This window comes from Ambystoma mexicanum, chromosome 1p (assembly GCF_040938575.1).
Source record: "Ambystoma mexicanum isolate Mex_15411 chromosome 1p, UKY_AmexF1_1, whole genome shotgun sequence".
Lineage (NCBI taxonomy): Eukaryota > Metazoa > Chordata > Amphibia > Caudata > Ambystomatidae > Ambystoma > Ambystoma mexicanum.
Genome location: NC_090921.1, coordinates 6006460 through 6020050, shown reverse-complemented (window position 1 = coordinate 6020050; position 13591 = coordinate 6006460). Strand labels below are relative to the sequence as shown.

Here is a 13591-nt window from a genome sequence, read left to right as displayed (position 1 = left end):
CCCTACCCACTGGTTTGGTTTGTCCCTCTGTGATGTCACTTCCCCCCAGGGGCCCCTGTCCCATAAAGGCGCAACAGAAGGCAAATGTGTTATGTTGGTTGGCGGTATAGTGCCATTACCTCCACGTCCCGCTTCCTTGTCTCAGTACTTACCTTTGAGAGGATCTCCCTCTGCCCAGAGCCCTTTCTAAGCTCTTCTTTGTTGGCTCTGCCCCTTCTCTGGAGGTATAACCGGCCCTTATGCAGGAGGCCTCAGTTTTTCTTCGTACCACCTGGAACATGATGAGCTTCCTGGCCATGCACAGCACAAAGGGTTAAGGTTGGTAGCCCTCTGTTACAAAGTTGCCGGTCGTGCAGATATGAATACCTCCGCCCCCAAGTACCACACAGGCGATTATATGAACACTGCCTGTGCAATCCTTGAGGCCACAGGTGTGGTAGTTCGTCGAGTCTGGAGTCAGGAACTGCCGGAAGGACCCTTTGAGCGCTGTAAGGCAAGGAGGGATTAGTACAAGGCGAAATGCAATTTTACAGAGTATCTAGGAATAGAAACTAAACGTTCTTACCTATGTGTACTGTATGTGTACTGTAGGACCACCCGGAAAGGAAGGAGAGTGATTGGACCTGAGCTCGGGTTCGGATAGGTTTCCACAACCTCTGGTATGATGATGGTAAGCAATGGAGTTTGAAGTGCTTGATCAGGCGAACGCCTAGTGAGAGGTCATAGGCCCAGGTTCCAAAAATCGTGGTTCGTGGAGAAAATCCGTTAATCAGGCCGTGGTCCAGTAAACCAAGAGTTCCAGAGCTAATCAAGGCAAGTTCAGGGTTCAGAGAAAGCAATCCTTTAGGCAGACCGCTGTCGAGTGACCAAAAGTTCCTGGTAAATTCGAAGCGTAGCAATGTCCAAGAGAAAGACCAGCTGTGAAGCAACGTTTCGGTGTTTCTGAATGCATTTAAACCATTGGAGAAAATCACGTGATGCTCAACAAGGAAACGTTGAGGCGTGGGGGTCGTCACGTGATACCGATTGCGTTTGGTCTCCTCACGTGACGATCAGGTCCACACGAGCAACGGTGATTGCGGCCAAATGGGAACCTCCAATTACATTGCCAATGGAGAGAAGGGCGATAGACACCAAGCCTGCCATGGACCCCCCTGACATGACGAGTGCAATGGTGCCGCCTTGTCTGTGCACCCAGAGGTAAGCATTGGGGGCTATGTAATGTGGGTGTGTGGAAACGTGAGTCTGTGGGAAACATAGGAGTTCGTAAGGTAGAGGACGTGGAAGATGTAACAGAGTCCCCCCTCAAAGGCCCACGACCTCGTGGGCAGGAGGGATGGTCCTTATGGAAGCGCGCAACAAGAAGTGGGGCCTGGACGCCCGGAGATGGAACCCAAGAGCGCTCCTCCGGACCGTAGCCCAACCAGTCCACGAGGTATTGGAGCCGACCTCTGTGCAGACGGGAACCCAAAATGGCACTGACCTCAAAGACATCGGGTGTGGAGACTGAAACAGGAGCAGGTGGAGTATGGACCCAGGTAGGGGCAAGGTATGGTTTAAGGAGGGAAGTATGAAAAACCGGGTGTATACGCCAAGCAGATGGAATAGCAAGGTGCAAGGCTACAGGGTTCAGGACTTTAGCAATTCTGTAGGGGCTGACAAAGCGGGGCAGAAGTTTGCGACAGCCCGGGATGTGTAAATGGCGAGTTGACAACCAAACACGGTCCCCTACATGATACACAGGTGCTACTGCTCGTTTCCTGTACGCCTTCTTCTTCATAGCTGTCTGTGCCTCACGGAGATGGATCATGGTTTGGGCATGAACCTCAGTTAGATCGCGGGCACAAGCAGTAGCAGCAGGGGTGGCAGAAGGAAAGTCCGGAAGTGGAAGGGTGCGTGGGTGTTGGCCATACATGGAATAGAAAGGAGAAAAGCCGGTGGCCGAGTGCCATGCATTATTGTAGGCAAATTCAGCGAGATGGAGCAGATCGAACCAGGAGTCTTGATACTGAAGGGTCAGACAGCGCAAAAACTGTTCTAGAGCCTGATTCACCCTTTCCGTCTGTCCATTACTTTCCGGGTGATAGGCCGAGGAGAAGCGGGCATCAATACCCAGGAGCTTGGTCAGAGAACGCCAAAAACAGGACGTGAATTGTGCTCCACGGTCTGATATGATGACTTGTGGGAGGCCGAAAAGACAAAAGACAGACCTTAAAAACAAACGGGCCAAGGTCGGGGCTGATGGCACGCCAGTGCAGGGAATGAAACGGGCCATTTTAGTATAAGAATCAACGATGACCCAGATGGTATCATACCCCTGTCTGCGGGGTAAGTCTGTGATAAGGTCCATAGAGACTGTGTGCCATGGTTTGGGGGGAATGGGTAGAGGTTGGAGCAAACCCAAAGGACGTCCCCTGCGTGATTTACATTGGGCACAGATCGCACAGGTGTTTACATAGTTCGCTACATCCCTTCCCATTGACGGCCACCAACACCAACGTCGTAATAACTCCAAGGTACGTTGTTGCCCTGGATGTCCATTGATGGCAGCATCATGAGACCAGGCAAGTGCCTGATTGCATACATCGCTAGTGGGGAGGAATAATTTCCCTTGAATGAATGGCAGTCCCTCCTGAAGTGTAATGTCCCATTCAGTGAGTATGTGCCGGTGTTGGCAGGTCCAATCTTTAATTGTGGTAAGGATGGTTGGGGTCGGTGTACATAGGCAGATGACATGGCCCTTTCCCAATAATATGTCCGGAAATGTGGAAAGCAATACTCCCCCAGGAGAACGTGAAAGTGCATCCGCTTTACCATGAGCGAATGCTGGCCTATGCTTTACCACAAAATCGAATGCGGCGAAGAATAAATGCCAACGCACCTGCCTACTGTTCACACATTTCAGAGAGGCAAGATCCTGCAGGTTTTTATGATCTGTGTACACCACCGTTTGATGCTTTGCCCCCATTAGATGGTGACGCCAGGGTTGAAGTGCATCCTTAATGGCTAACAGTTCCTTTTCTGTTACGGTATAATGGGACTCGGCTGTCGAGAATTTCCGTGAATGATAAGCTATAGGATGCAAAAGCCCAGTAGCAGAACAAGGTTGAGAAAGTATGGCACCTAACGCGAAAGAGGAGGCATCCGCCTCTACAACAAACGGAATCTCCGGGTCAGGGTGTTGTAGCACAGGGGCAGAAACAAACCTGGACTTGAGTGCCTCTAAGGCCCCTTGGTGGTCAGGTGTCCAGATGAAGGGGACATGAGGGCTGGTGAGGGCGGTCAGGGGAGAAACGATGGCAGAAAAGCCGGCGATGAATCGCCTGTAAAAGTTGGCAAAGTCGAGAAACGATTGGAGTTGTTTGAGTTTGACGGGGTAGGCCACTCCGTGATTGCACGCACTTTTGTCTGATTCATGGTCAACCCACCGGGTGTAATGTGAAAACCCAGGAACTCTACTTCTTGAGAATGAAACAAACACTTTTCGGGTTTGGCGAACAAGGCGTTTCTTTTGAGGCGAGAGAGGACTTCTCTTACATGCCCGATATGGTCATCCAGAGAGGATGAGAAGATCAAGATATCATCTAAATAGACCACCACGAATACATCAAGAATGTCAGATAATACATCATTGATGAAGCGTTGGAATGTGGCAGGAGCGTTACAGAGGCCAAAGGGCATCACAGTGTACTCAAACAACCCATATCGAGAACAAAAGACCGTTTTCCACTCATCCCCATGCCGCATGCGGATCAGATTGTACGCCCCTCTCAAGTCCAAACTTGGTAAAGATAGAGGCGGCCGTTAACTTATCTAACAGCGTAGAAATGAGTGGAATAGGATACCTGTTTTTGATGGTGATGGCATTCAACCGTCTATAGTCCACGCACGGGCGTAGATCACCTTCCTTCTTTGGCACAAAGAAAATGGGGCTAGCAGCTGGGGAACAGGAGGGACAGATATGACCTAGACGCAGAGCCTGCTGTATGTAATCCTTCAGGGCTTGTTCCTCGGAAGGTGACAACGAGTAGATCCTCCCCTTTGGTATGGGGGCATCTGGAATGAGATCAATAGGACAATTGTAGGCCCTATGCGGGGGCAAACCCTCCGTGGATGCCCTATCGAAAACCATGTGGAAATCTTGGTATTCAACAGGGATGCTAACCGAGATGGCCCCTACGGTATGTAATGTGGTAGCCTCTGCTGTGTCATCAGTGAGTCGGGAGGAGGCCATGGCGCCAAGAATCATGGCAGGAGAAACAAGGGAGTCTGGTTCTATCAGGCAAAAATGTTGACATAACTCTGACTCAAACGATACGTGTCCTGTTCCCCAATTGATCAAAGGGTTATGTTGCCTCAACCAGGGGATACCTAGAACGATACCGAACTGCGGTGTAGTGATGAGATCGAATGACAGGGTCTCTTTATGTGTGCCTTGTATTACCACCTCAAGAGGGGCCGTTTGATGTCTGATCGGGCCAGAAGTCAGGGACGTGCCATTGACTGCTTGGACGGGCTCAGGATGCTCCTTTTTGATTAAGTTAAGACTATGGGCTAAAGCGATGTCCATGAAGCAGCCAGTGGCCCCTGAATCGATCACAGGATAGACAGTGTGTGTGATCTCCCTGGTTGGTTTTAATAAGGCCTGCACTACTATGGGTCTGATTGGACCAAAGGCGGGTTCAGTGGGGGTCAATGAAGGGCTCGCCGGTGCCCCCTCTCTCATGGGCGAGCTTTCTGAAAAAACGGAGTCTTGTTTCTGGGACGTCGAGGGCATTCTTTCACATAGTGCCCGTTGAGTCCGCAATAAAAGCAGGCGTTATCTGTCCTCCGACGTTCCCTTTCAGTCGGTGTTATTGGACTGCGGAATCCCGCCTATTTGCATGGGTTCGGGACTGGTAGATGGAGGTGGCGGGGAAGAGTGACTAGCAAATGTCGCTTCTGCCTTCTGCTCGGATCTGCGGGCGTCTAACTGCAGTGTGAGATCAACTAGATCAGAAAAAACAGAAGTCAGAGCAGGAACCACCGACAGAGCATCTTTCATGGCATTGGACAAGCCCCGGTAGAAAACGATCGCCTTTTTTTCCTCTGGCCAGGAAGTTTCTGCGGCCAATTGCTTAAAACGGGTGATATATTCTATCAATGTTTGCCTACCCTGTGTGAGATCAAGTAATTCCAGGTCCTGTGCCTGGGCCTTGTAACGGGTATCGAATACCTTTGCCATTTCTGCGACTAGCAGATCGAAATCGTATAAGGCAGGGTGATCATTTTCCAACAATGGATTTGCCCAAGTGGCAGCTACCCCGGACAAATGAGACAGAAGGAAAGCGGCCTTAGTGACAGAGTCAGGAAAAGCCTGAGGTTTGCATAAGAAATGTAATTTACACTGATTTATGAAGGTGCGATATTTCCGAGGTTCACCCTGGAAGCGTTCTGGAGCAGCAAGAGGGGGGGTCAACGGGAGCAACACTGGAGTGGGAACGGGGGCTGAAGTCGGGGCAGGCTGGGCTGGAGAGGCAGGACCGGGTTCGTCATCATCACCGGGCAAGGGAAAACGTGTACTCTGGAGGGCATCAAGGCGGTGGTGAATGGTAGTCGTGGCAGTGGCCATGTCGGTCCTAAGGGCCTCTAGGGCCTGCATTAACGCGGTCACAGGGTCCCCGGCGGAGGGATTCATAGTCTGAACGAACCGGGAAGGCTTCACAGTCTGTTACAAAGTTGCCGGTCGTGCAGATATGAATATCTCCGTCCCCTAGTACCACACAGGCGATTATATGTGCTACAAGTGTCGCCTCCCCCCTACCGCCGCGTCCTACCAGTGAGTTGGGAAAGTAGGAACACCTGTGCTTTCAGTTTCCAAATGTATAGCTTAAACGAGACTGTGGGCACTGACGCTACTCTTTTAAGGCATGCATATGAATGGCACTGCTGGTAGTGCAGTGCTCACGATCAGAGAACCACATCTGAGACTGGATTCTTTGTAATTTGAGTGATGAGTCCTAAAGAAGAAATCTGCATAGGTAGCACAGCAGGCTAAGTGACCTTTGCTGCGATGTTATGTGTTAAGAGCTCCGTGTAAATACTGACTTCAGAGCTAAAAACAAAAACATGGATGTGATGTGTTCTTCTTTCGAGTTTTCAACCGTAGAGATATTTCAATTTAGAAAACTTAAGAAAGTATTTTAAAGTTCCACATTTCAGAGCAGCGACTGTTCACGGATGTCAGCTTTGCACAGAAAAGAAAGGCAATTCTTAATGAACTGAGAAAGTAAGTTTTATAATAATAAATGATAAAAAGAAGGGGACACCCGGATTTGAACCGGGGACCTCTTGATCTGCAGTCAAATGCTCTACCACTGAGCTATATCCCCAGATGTAGGAGGCGAGCCTCTGCTTTTTCTTAACCTTTGTTTGTGCACGAAGTCAGCACAGGAGATTGTGCAAGAAAGGACAGCAGCACGACTATGAGAGTGACCAGAGAGATGCTTTCCCTCCTGATGGTTTTGCACTCTACTGACCAGGGAGAGGGGGCTTTGTTTGTTTGTTTATTCAATTTGTAGAGCGCACCTGACCCGAAGGTAGCAGGCCACAGCAAGGAAATGCAAAGCTTACAAAGTTACAGAATGGTAAACAGTATACATTGACAAATGAGATACACAAAGTTAGAGCTCAGAATGTGTCGTTACAACATTTTAGCCAAATTATTTACATTGGGTTGTCGATAGTAAAGGGTAGAGAAGGGGAAAGAGGCAAGAGGTGCTATATAGGTCTATTAGGAAATGTGAGCGTAAGGAGACACGCGCTATGGGGCACTCAATATAAGGTGGGGAACAGCAGCTGTATTACTTTCTTTTCCTTCCACCATGTCCCGCTTCCTTTCCCAGTCCCTTCTCCCCCTACCCACTGGTTTGGTTTGTCCCTCTGTGATGTCACTTCCCCCCAGGGGCCCCTGTCCCATAAAGGCGCAACAGAAGGCAAATGTGTTATGTTGGTTGGCGGTATAGTGCCATTACCTCCACGTCCCGCTTCCTTGTCTCAGTACTTACCTTTGAGAGGATCTCCCTCTGCCCAGAGCCCTTTCTAAGCTCTTCTTTGTTGGCTCTGCCCCTTCTCTGGAGGTATAACCGGCCCTTATGCAGGAGGCCTCAGTTTTTCTTCGTACCACCTGGAACATGATGAGCTTCCTGGCCATGCACAGCACAAAGGGTTAAGGTTGGTAGCCCTCTGTTACAAAGTTGCCGGTCGTGCAGATATGAATACCTCCGCCCCCCAAGTACCACACAGGCGATTATATGAACACTGCCTGTGCAATCCTTGAGGCCACAGGTGTGGTAGTTCGTCGAGTCTGGAGTCAGGAACTGCCGGAAGGACCCTTTGAGCGCTGTAAGGCAAGGAGGGATTAGTACAAGGCGAAATGCAATTTTACAGAGTATCTAGGAATAGAAACTAAACGTTCTTACCTATGTGTACTGTATGTGTACTGTAGGACCACCCGGAAAGGAAGGAGAGTGATTGGACCTGAGCTCGGGTTCGGATAGGTTTCCACAACCTCTGGTATTATGATGGTAAGCACTGGAGTTTGAAGTGCTTGATCAGGCGAACGCCTAGTGAGAGGTCATAGGCCCAGGTTCCAAAAATCGTGGTTCGTGGAGAAAATCCGTTAATCAGGCCGTGGTCGAGTAAACCAAGAGTTCCAGAGCTAATCAAGGCAAGTTCAGGGTTCAGAGAAAGCAATCCTTTAGGCAGACCTCTGTCGAGTGACCAAAAGTTCCTGGTAAATTCGAAGCGTAGCAATGTCCAAGAGAAAGACCAGCTGTGAAGCAACGTTTCGGTGTTTCTGAATGCATTTAAACCATTGGAGAAAATCACGTGATGCTCAACAAGGAAACGTTGAGGCGTGGGGGTCGTCACGTGATACCGATTGCGTTTGGTCTCCTCACGTGACGATCAGGTCCACACGAGCAACGGTGATTTCGGCCAAATGGGAACCTCCAATTACATTGCCAATGGAGAGAAGGGCGATAGACACCAAGCCTGCCATGGACCCCCCTGACATGACGAGTGCAATGGTGCTGCCTTGTCTGCGCACCCAGAGGTAAGCATCGGGGGCTACGTAATGTGGGTGTGTGGAAACGTGAGTCTGTGGGAAACATAGGAGTTCGTAAGGTAGAGGACGTGGAAGATGTAACAGAGTCCCCCCTCAAAGGCCCACGACCTCGTGGGCAGGAGGGATGGTCCTTATGGAAACGCGCAACAAGAAGCGGGGCCTGGACGCCCCGAGATGGAACCCAAAAGCGCTCCTCCGGACCGTAGCCCAACCAGTCCACAAGGTATTGGAGCCGACCTCTGTGCAGACGGGAACCCAAAATGGCACTGACCTCAAAGACATCGGGTGTGGAGACTGAAACAGGAGCAGGTGGAGTATGGACCCGGGTAGGGGCAAGGTATGGTTTGAGGAGGGAAGTATGAAAAACCGGGTGTATATGCCAAGCAGATGGAATAGCAAGGCGCAAGGCTACAGGGTTCAGGACTTTAGCAATTCTGTAGGGGCCGACAAAGCGGGGCAGAAGTTTGCGACAGCCCGGGATGTGTAAATGGCGAGTTGACAACCAAACACGGTCCCCTACATGATACACAGGTGCTACTGCTCGTTTCCTGTACGCCTTCTTCTTCATAGCTGTCTGTGCCTCACGGAGATGGATCATGGTTTGGGCATGAACCTCAGTTAGATCGCGGGCACAAGCAGTAGCAGCAGGGGTGGCAGAAGGAAAGTCCGGAAGTGGAAGGGTGCGTGGGTGTTGGCCATACATGGAATAGAAAGGAGAAAAGCCGGTGGCCGAGTGCCATGCATTATTGTAGGCAAATTCAGCGAGATGGAGCAGATCGAACCAGGAGTCTTGATACTGAAGGGTCAGACAGCGCAAAAACTGTTCTAGAGCCTGATTCACCCTTTCCGTCTGTCCATTACTTTCCGGGTGATAGGCCGAGGAGAAGCGGGCATCAATACCCAAGAGCTTGGTCAGAGAACGCCAAAAACAGGACGTGAATTGTGCTCCACGGTCTGATATGATGACTTGTGGGAGGCCGAAAAGACAAAAGACAGACCTAAAAAACAAACGGGCCAAGGTCGGGACTGATGGCACGCCAGTGCAGGGAATGAAACAGGCCATTTTAGTATAAGAATCAACGATGACCCAGATGGTATCATACCCCTGTCTGCGGGGTAAGTCTGTGATAAGGTCCATAGAGACCGTGTGCCATGGTTTGGGGGGAATGGGTAGAGGTTGGAGCAAACCCAAAGGACGTCCCCTGCGTGATTTATTTTGGGCACAGATCGCACAGGTGTTTACATAGTTCGCTACATCCCTTCCCATTGATGGCCACCAACACCAACGTCGTAATAACTCCAAGGTACGTTGTTGCCCTGGATGTCCATTGATGGCAGCATCATGAGACCAGGCAAGTGCCTGATTGCATACATCGCTAGTGGGGAGGAATAATTTCCCTTGAATGAATGGCAGTCCCTCCTGAAGTGTAATGTCCCATTCAGTGAGTATGTGCCGGTGTTGGCAGGTCCAATCTTTAATCGTGGTAAGCATGGTTGTGGTCGGTGTACATAGGCAGATGACATGGCCCTTTCCCAATAATATGTCCGGAAATGTGGAAAGCAATACTCCCCCAGGAGAACGTGAAAGTGCATCCGCTTTAGCATGAGCGAATGCTGGCCTATGCTTTACCACAAAATCGAATGCGGCGAAGAATAAATGCCAACGCACCTGCCTACTGTTCACACATTTCAGAGAGGCAAGATCCTGCAGGTTTTTATGATCTGTGTACACCACCGTTTGATGCTTTGCCCCCATTAGATGGTGACGCCAGGTTTGAAGTGCATCCTTAATGGCTAACAGTTCCTTTTCTGTTACGGTATAATGGGACTCGGCTGTCGAGAATTTCCGTGAATGATAAGCTATAGGATGCAAAAGCCCAGTAGCAGAACAAGGTTGAGAAAGTATGGCACCTAACGCGAAAGAGGAGGCATCCGCCTCTACAACAAACGGAATCTCCGGGTCACTCTTACGCCAGTAAGACTGAGATTCTACTCATCGGCACACCCACTCCCTCCTTCCCTGCAGCTCTCTGGCCGGCCTCCCTTGGCCCCCTTCCTGCCCCTACCTGCAAGGCTAAAAACCTCGGGGTCATCTTCGACTCCACACTCTCCTTCTCTCCTCATATATCTGACGTCTCTAAGAAGTCACACTACCAGCTGCACTTCCTCAGAGGTATTCTTCCCTTCCTCTCCTTCCCCCAGAAGCTCACTGTCTCCCGAGCCCTGGTTCTCTCAAGGCTGGACTACTGTAACAGCCTCTATCTTAATCTGCCTGCCTCCACTCTCCGCCCTCTGCAACTTATCCAGAACAGAACTGCGAGACTCGTCCTTGGCCTCAAGCCCAGGGACCGTATCTCTCCAGGACTGAAATCTCTTCACTGGCTCCCAGTGGCTGCGAGGATTAAGTTCAAAACCCTCTGCATTGTCCACAAGGCCTTCTGGGGGCTGGGGCCTAAATACCTTCAACTCTCTCTTCCTAAATATCTTCCTTCACGAGCCCTTCGCTCATCCGCCTCCAACTCCCTCATGGTCAGCCGCTTCTCGAAGCAACGAACTGGAGGCAGATCTCTCTCCGCAGCAGGGGCCTCCCTCTGGAACAGCCTTCCTGCCTCCCTGAAACTTGAGGAGAACCATCTCCGGTTCCGGAAGCACCTCAAAACCTTCCTCTTCGCTTCTGCCTTCTCTCTCCCTCTCCCCTGCTAAACCTGCTTAACTCCCCACTGAATTCTGCACTATACCTGCATCTGGGCCACTCTCAGCGGCCTCGGTCCAGGACCCAGCCACTCTCCACTTGCAGTGCCTCCCTGGCTCCCCCTGCACTGCGGGACTGTCACTGTATCCCTACAGCCCCCTTCCCAGCTCTGCACTTACCTCGCACTTGCCACCAGCTGGCCCTTTTTACTTATTATTTATTATTTATTATTTATTTACGCTACTTACCTTGTACTGCACTTTCCCCCCTACCTCCTCCCCCTGCACTTTCTCCTTTTCCCCTTCCTCTGCACTTGCGCGATCTGAATGACACCTGGCCTAGTAGGATCGTTTGTCTGTCTTCCCCTTGTTTCCCTCCCTCCCTGCCTCGTCGCGCCTTGAAACACTTGTGTATAGGCGCGTTACAAATACCTTATGATATCATATCATATCAGGGTGTTGTAGCACAGGGGCAGAAACAAACCTGGACTTGAGTGCCTCTAAGGCCCCTTGGTGGTCAGGTGTCCAGATGAAGGGGACATGAGGGCTGGTGAGGGCGGTCAGGGGAGAAACGATGGCAGAAAAGCCGGCGATGAATCGCCTGTAAAAGTTGGCAAAGCCGAGAAACGATTGGAGTTGTTTGAGTTTGACGGGGTAGGCCACTCCGTGATTGCACGCACTTTTGTCTGATTCATGGTCAACCCACCGGGTGTAATGTGAAAACCCAGGAACTCTACTTCTTGAGAATGAAACAAACACTTTTCGGGTTTGGCGAACAAGGCGTTTCTTTTGAGGCGAGAGAGGACTTCTCTTACATGCCCGATATGGTCATCCAGAGAGGATGAGAAGATCAAGATATCATCTAAATAGACCACCACGAATACATCAAGAATGTCAGATAATACATCATTGATGAAGCGTTGGAATGTGGCAGGAGCGTTACAGAGCCCAAAGGGCATCACGGTGTACTCAAACAACCCCTGTCGAGAACAAAAGGCCGTTTTCCACTCGTCCCCACGCCGCATGCGGATCAGATTGTACGCCCCTTTCAAGTCCAAACTTGGTAAAGATAGAGGCGGCCGTTAACTTATCTAACAGCGTAGAAATGCGTGGAATAGGATACCTGTTTTTGATGGTGATGGCATTCAAACGTCTATAGTCCACGCACGGGCGTAGATCACCTTCCTTCTTTGGCACAAAGAAAATGGGGCTAGCAGCTGGGGAACAGGAGGGACAGATATGACCTAGACGCAGAGCCTGCTGTATGTAATCCTTCAGGGCTTGTTCCTCGGAAGGTGACAACGAGTAGATCCTCCCCTTTGGTATGGGGTCATCTGGAATGAGATCAATAGGACAATTGTAGGCCCTATGCGGGGGCAAACCCTCCGTGGATGCCCTATCGAAAACCATGTGGAAATCTTGGTATTCAACAGGGATGCTAACCGAGATGACCCCTACGGTATGTAATGTGGTAGCCTCTGCTGTGTCATCAGTGAGTCGGGAGGAGGCCATGGCGCCAAGAATCATGGCAGGAGAAACAAGGGAGTCTGGTTCTATCAGGCAAAAATGTTGACATAACTCTGACTCAAACGATACGTGTCCTGTTCCCCAATTGATCAAAGGGTTATGTTGCCTCAACCAGGGGATACCTAGAACGATACCGAACTGCGGTGTAGTGATGAGATCGAATGACAGGGTCTCTTTATGTGTGCCTTGTATTACCACCTCAAGAGGGGCCGTTTGATGTCGGATCGGGCCAGAAGTCAGGGACGTGCCATTGACTGCTTGTACGGGCTCAGGATGCTCCTTTTTGATTAAGTTAAGACTATGGGCTAAAGCGATGTCCATGAAGCAGCCAGTGGCCCCTGAATCGATCACAGGATAGACAGTGTGTGTGATCTCCCTGGTTGGTTTTAATAAGGCCTGCACTACTATGGGTCTGATTGGACCAAAGGCGGGTTCAGTGGGGGTCAATGAAGGGCTCGCCGGTGCCCCCTCTCTCATGGGCGAGCCTTCTGAAAAAACGGAGTCTTGTTTCTGGGACGTCGAGGGCATTCTTTCACATAGTGCCCGTTGAGTCCGCAATAAAAGCAGGCGTTATCTGTCCTCCGACGTTCCCTTTCAGTCGGTGTTATTGGACTGCGGATCCCGCCTATTTTCATGGGTTCGGGACTGGTAGATGGAGGTGCCGGGGAAGAGTGACTAGCAAATGTCGCTTCTGCCTTCTGCTCGGATCTGCGGGCGTCTAACTGCAGTGTGAGATCAACTAGATCCGAAAAAACAGAAGTCAGAGCAGGAACCACCGACAGAGCATCTTTCATGGCATTGGACAAGCCCCGGTAGAAAACGATCGCCTTTTTTTCCTCTGGCCAGGAAGTTTCTGCGGCCAATTGGTTAAAACGGGTGATATATTCTATCAATGTTTGCCTACCCTGTGTGAGATCAAGTAATCCCAGGTCCCGTGCCTGGGCCTTGTAACGGGTGCGACTAGCAGATCGAAATCGTATAAGGCAGGGTGATCGTTTTCCAACAATGGATTTGCCCAAGTGGCAGCTACCCCGGACAAATGAGACAGAAGGAAAGCGGCCTTAGTGACAGAGTCGGGAAAAGCCTGAGGTTTGCATAAGAAATGTAATTTACACTGATTTATGAAGGTGCAATATTTCCGGGGTTCACCCTGGAAGCGTTCTGGAGCAGCAAGAGGGGGGGTCAACGGGAGCAACACTGGAGTGGGAACGGGGGCTGAAGTCGGGGCAGGCTGGGCTGGAGAGGCAGGACCGGGTTCGTCATCAT

General features: G+C 50.6%; 1 non-coding gene across 1 annotated transcript; it reads right to left on the bottom strand.

Annotated features, from left to right (window-relative positions):
• Positions 1-6299: 6299 nt before the first annotated feature.
• On the bottom strand, positions 6300-6371 carry TRNAC-GCA (transfer RNA cysteine (anticodon GCA)). Its single transcript has one exon. It is a non-coding gene; the product is annotated as a tRNA-Cys (tRNA).
• Positions 6372-13591: the final 7220 nt, after the last annotated feature.